Source organism: Leptonychotes weddellii, unplaced genomic scaffold, assembly GCF_054177405.1.
Source record: "Leptonychotes weddellii isolate Sample4059 unplaced genomic scaffold, ASM5417740v2 HiC_scaffold_12876, whole genome shotgun sequence".
Taxonomy (NCBI): domain Eukaryota; kingdom Metazoa; phylum Chordata; class Mammalia; order Carnivora; family Phocidae; genus Leptonychotes; species Leptonychotes weddellii.
In genome coordinates, this window is record NW_027707934.1 from 1 (window position 1) to 6,001 (window position 6,001).

The 6,001-nt window shown below is 40.2% G+C and overlaps 1 long non-coding RNA gene across 1 annotated transcript; it reads left to right on the forward strand.

Annotated features, from left to right (window-relative positions):
• The first annotated feature begins 6 nt into the window (after positions 1–6).
• LOC145718253 (uncharacterized) lies at positions 7–5,991 on the forward strand. Its single transcript, XR_014141680.1, has 2 exons — positions 7–5,660; positions 5,871–5,991. It is a non-coding gene; the product is annotated as an uncharacterized LOC145718253 (long non-coding RNA).
• The last annotated feature ends 10 nt before the right edge of the window (positions 5,992–6,001 follow it).

The window sequence follows — 6,001 nt, forward strand, 5'->3', positions numbered from 1 at the left end:
CTCGAAAGCTGTTGTGAAATTTTCCAAACAAAACACATTTCAATTTACCAAAAACAATAAAATAGCATAAAAATGCCCTTCAGGCAAATAATCCCAATGCTAGGAATTTCCCTAAGGAAATACTCCACGAAAGAAAAAAAATGATAGACACACGAAGATCTGTGTAGGAATTTATAATTCTCTATTGATAATATTTTGGCTTTGCATCTTCTATAAATTCATTCATTCATTCCACAAATATTCACTAAGCACCTCCTCTGTGCCAGGAACAATTTTAGGCACTAGGGATATAACAATGAACTAAACAAAATCTGTACCATCAGGGAGCTTATGATCTAGTGAATGAATGGTGATTTCTCAAACTACTTTTAGCAATCTCTGGTAAGGTTACAGGGATGCGATTCCTTGAAACGTAACGTGGGATCGCCCGGACAGCCGGAGGAGCTGAAGGGAGGCCCGTGTGGCCAGAGCACAGAGACACCACACAGCCAGCAAGAGGCGGAGGCCAAAGCCAGGACGCTGTGGGGCTTTGAGGCACCTAAGGCACCGCCTGAAGCGTTTTGGACTTGCTCCTGAGTGAGAAGCCACTGAAGAGTTTTAAGCAGGGGAATCGTGAGATCAGCATTATTTCAATGGATCCTGAACTCAACACCCTTACCCCTGGCCACGAGGAAATGTCCCTCTCAGTCCTCTCTGTGCGTTGTTGCAGAATGATCTCTTGAGTACCCCCATCCTGTCCCAGCTCTGCCAAGGCACGTTTACCGGCACCGCGGTGGACGTGTAATGAAGATCAGAGCCCTGGGGCAGGAGTTAGAGCCACCAGACCTCTTGACATTTTTCCTCACTCTTCCTTCTCCTCTGCTGTTTTCTGTCCATACCCCGTACTCTCCCACCTCCGTGTTTTGGTTCAAGCTGTTTTCCCCAACTAGAACGGCCTTTATTCCAAGTTCTGCAATCTAGTCCCACTTCATGTGTAGCCTCCCAGGTCCCTGGCTCATGTTCAGGTGTTGTGTGAACACCCGATCCCAAGAACAGAGGTAGCCCTCTCTCCTCCAGCTTCCACGACACGGTGCCTTTCGTCTGTCCACGAGTGCGTTTGTGCGTTTGTCTTGTGTCCTTTCCTTGGTGGTATGAAGGAAAGAGACCCGGTCTCTTCAAAAAATAACAAGAGCAGCTGTTTGTAGAGAATTTTATGGCAGTTGCTGAGCTAAGTAATTCACAAATATTATTTTATTTCATGTTTACAGTAACATGGAAGGCTTGTGGTAGTGGTATTACTATTTTATAGATCAACAGTGAGGTACTTGCCCAATGTTATCGAGCAAATAAAAGATGGCACTAGGATTTGAACCCAAACAAACCCAACTCCCAAGACTGCCCTTCTCTGCAGAAGTTTGCATCACTGCCTAGCACCTAGAGAGTTCTGGCTGGAGAGCAGCACCATAAGAGAGAGAATCACTAGAAAGGCCTAAAGAACAATTCTGCCTAAAGCTTGATGTTCCCTCGCATTGCCTGCCTACCAATTTCACACTTAGCAGGGATAGTGAACCTCTTTTTCTCATGAGGGTGGTGACTCACAGAAAAAGATCCATCAATGTTAAGGTTGCTAGATTTAGCAAATAAAAGTACAAAACAATGAATAATTTTTTCATGTATTCCTGAGATTTATTGCTTATCTGAACTTCAACTATAACTGGGCCTCCTGTATTTTACCTGGCAACCCTGATCAACAGCTCAAGAAAAAGTAAAAAGAACCCCACCACTATGTTCCCTAACATCATTAGGAGAAATAGATATGGTTAAAATTTTTATTGTTCCTACAACATTTAATTTCCAAAACTTACAAAATTTAAAGCCTGAGTGGATGTGCCAAGTTGTTACTAACATTTTAACGAAAATAATCTTTTGCAAAGAATGTAGAAATGTTTAAAACACAGAAATGTATACATATTAAAAAAAAAAAACCCTGAAAATAAAAATCACCTAAGGTCTTGCCACCCAGAAGCAATCATTTATGATAGGTGGGACATTTTCTTATGATTGGTATTTTAGCAGCATTCCATTGGGAAAGCTAAAATGGGAACAGCGTGAACACAACAGTGCTTCCTTAGGGAGAGTGAGTCTTTTCAATCTATCTGCTTTTCAACAGGAAAATGAAGAAGGTAAAATCTTATGCAGTGAAAGCAACCTGCTCATTCCCCTGCCCTGCACATACTTCCTTCAGGGAGGGAGTGAAGACAAGAAATGGAAAACAGTGACAGAGAAGAGGCGGGAAAGGGGACAGAGGTGGAGCGGGAGGTGAAAAGGAAGGGGAGAGTAGCGTGTGACCAGAAGGGCAAGATGCGGAGAGGAGAGACAAGTACATCAGGAGTTTGGAGAAAAGAAAAGCAAGGGAGAAACAAGGGGAATGAGATGCTTCCAATACATTCTGAAGTGAGGGCTTGATTATTGTTCTGTCATCTGCCTCCAGGGCAAAAGGAAAGCAAAGTGGAAACAGATGAAGAGAGACGAGACCCACGTTAGATAACAGCCTCTTTGCTGGCCTCAGGTCCTGGGAGCCGAAGTCTAGAGGGCCAAAATGAAGTTTTGTCCCTAGGTTTGTTTGGTTGGATTTCTTAGAGGGGGGAGGGGCAGAGGGAGAGAGAGAATCTTAAGCAGACTCCACACCCAGCACGTGAGGGCTCGAACCTCACGACCCTGAGATCATGACCTGAGCTGAGATCAAGAGCTGGATGCTCAGCCGACTGAGCCACTCAGGAGCCCTGTTGGGTTGTTTTTGTATATATATATGTATATATTTTTTAGTGGAAACACAACATAAAGAAAAGTACACAACTCAGAAATGCACAACTTCTTGAGTTTCCCAAAGTATACACCCCAGTGGAGCCACTCCCCAGAACAGGAAATAGGACATTCTCAGCACCCCCACACCTTCCACTGTATTTCCTATCCTCCCAGTACTGACCCCTCTGAAGCTAATCACTGTCCTGGCTTCTACACAATGGATTAGTTTGCCTGTGTGTTTTGACCTTCATATATACATTTATATGTAAGTTAAATGAGATTTTACCATAAATACCCTTGGAGACCTGGCTTCTTTTGCTCAGTATTATGCTTGTGAGATACATCAGTGTTGCTCTTGTGGGGGCAATAGTTCGTTTTCATTGCTATCACAGTTTTCCTTTGCATGAGAACATCACAGTTCATTTACCGCTTGAACTGTTCATGGATATTTGGGGTTGTTTCCAATTTATGGCAATTATGAATAATGATGCTCTGACCATTCTGTAACATGTCTTTTTTAGTACACACATATATGCATTTTTGTTGGAAATGTACCCAGGAGTGAAAATGCTAGATCATGGGGTCTGCATGTTTTCAACGTTAGCAGAAACTGCCAAATGGTTTTCGAAAGTAATTTTACTGATTTGTGCTCTGACTGCATATGAGAGTTCTGGTTGCTTGACATCTTCAACAATTTGTAGTATTATCAGTTATTTGGTTTTGTTTCTATTTAGCTATTTTGATGGGTATGATGTGGTATCACATGATGGTTTTATTTTTTTTTAAGTTTTTTTTTTTTAATATTGTGTTTATTTATTTGACAGAGAGAGAGAGTGCTCACAAGTAGAGGGAGTGGCAGGCGGAGGGAGAAGGAGAAGCAGACTCCATGCTTAGCAAGGAGCCTGATGTGAGGTTCGATCCCAGGACCCTGGGATCATGACCTGAGCCGAAGGCAGGCGCTTAACCAACTGAGCCACCCAGGTGTCCCTATGATGGTTTTAATTAGCGTTACCATGATGACTAATGAAGTTAATCATCTATTTATATGCTTATCAGCCCTTTGCTCATTTTTAAATTGTTTTCTATACTTTTAAAAATTGATCTGTAGTTCTTTAGATGTTCTGGGAATGAGTATGTACTTTGTAAAATGTATGTATTACAAATATCTCTGGTCTTGTAGCTTGCCTTTTCTTTCAGTGGTTTCTTGGGTTGAACAGAAGTTCTTAACTATGATATGGTCTTTTCTTTATTATTAGTGCCTTTTGTTTCCTACTTACTTCCTTAAGAAATCTTTGTCTATTCTTGGGGTACCTGGCTGGCTCAGTGGGTAGAGTATGTGATTCTTGATCTCAGGGTTCTGAGTTCAAGCCCCATGTTGCGTGTGTCGCCTACCTAAAATAAAGAGAAGGAGGAGTGGAAGAGGAAGAAGAAGAAGAAATCTTTGCTCCAAGGTCATGAGGTTTTGTACTACATTATCCTCTAGAAATTTTATTATTTTACCTTTTATTTATTTTTTTTTCTTAAAGATTTTATTTATTTATTTGAGAGAGAGAGAATGAGAGAGAGCACATGAGAGAGGGGAGGGTCAGAGGGAGAAGCAGACTCCCCGCCGAGCAGGAAGCCCGATGCGGGACTCGATCCAGGCACTCCAGGATCATGACCTGAGCCGAAGGCAGTCGCTTAACCAACTGAGCCACCCAGGCGCCCATATTTTACCTTTTATATTCATCCACTCATTGTCTTATTTTTTTCCAATTAAGTGTATTTTATTACTTCTTTCTTAAACATACGAAAGACTTCACCAGTGAAGCCATCTAATTCTAGAGTTTTCTTTGAATCAAAGTTTCTTTGAATCAAAGTTTAAATTCAGTTTCCTGGGTATATATTAGATTCAGATTTCTTCTTTTATCTTCTTTCATCTTATATCAGTTTGGGTAAGTTATGTTTGCCTAGAAATTTGTCCACTTGATCTAAATTTTCTTATTTATTGGTACAAAAGCATTCATGATCTTTTATATTACCTTTTTCAGTTCTGTGAGATCTTTAGCAAGGTCCCCTTCTCAGTTCTAATATAAGTGATTTGTGCTTATCCCTTTTTTCTTTTCCAGTTTTGCTAGGGATCTATCCCATTTATTTGTCATGCCACAGAGCCAACTTTTGATGTGGTTGGTTTTCTCTATTGTACATTTGTTTTTGTTCATTTGTACTCATTATTTTTTTTCTTCTCTTCTACTTTCTTAGGGTTTAATTTGCTGTTCTTTTTGAACTTCTTGAGATACTTAGGTCATTGATTTTCAGCCTTGCTTTTTTTTTTTTCCTAATACATGGATTTAAGGCTATAAATTTCTTTCTAAGTACATCTTTGATTATATCTCATACCTTTGTTTCCATTCAATTCAAACTTTTTTTTCAATTTCATTAAGATTCCTTTTTCTTTCTGTAATTCTCAAAAATGTTATCTGTGTTGAGGCAGAAGATGAAACAAGAAAGACCATGAGTTGATAATTTTTGATACTTTTGACAGGGCTGAAAGAGAAAAACCTCTCAACTAAGAATTCGATATCTGGCAAAACTTTCCTTCACAAATGAAAGAGAAATAAGGTATTTCCAGATAAATAAAAACTGAGAGAGTTTATTGCTAGTAGACCTGCCTTACAAGAAATGCTAAAGGGAGTCCTTCAGGCTATAATAAAAGGACACTAGACAGTACCTCAAAGCCATATGAAGAAACAAAGAACACTTGTAAAGGTGACTACATAGCTACTATTATATTATTGTATTTTTGGTTTGTAATGTCTCATTATTTTTGTCTAAGGATAGACATATAGATCAATAGACTAGAATTGAGAGTATAGAAATAAACGCATACATTTGTGGTCGATTAATTTTTTTTTTAAAGATTTTATTTATTTATTTGACAGAGAAAGACACAGCGAGAGAGGGAACACAAACGGGGAGTGGGAGAGGGAGAAGCAGACTCCCTGCCGAGCAGGGAGCCCGATGCGGGACTCGATCCCAGGACTCCAGGATCATGACCTGAGCCGAAGGCAGTCGCTTAACCAACTGAGCCACCCAGGCGCCCCAAGGTCGATTAATTTTTGACAAGATGCTAAGATTGTTCAATGGTGGAAGAATAGTCTTTTTACCAAGAGGTGCTAGGACAACTGGATATCAACATGTGAAAGAATATATATGGATCCTACCTCACACCATAGAA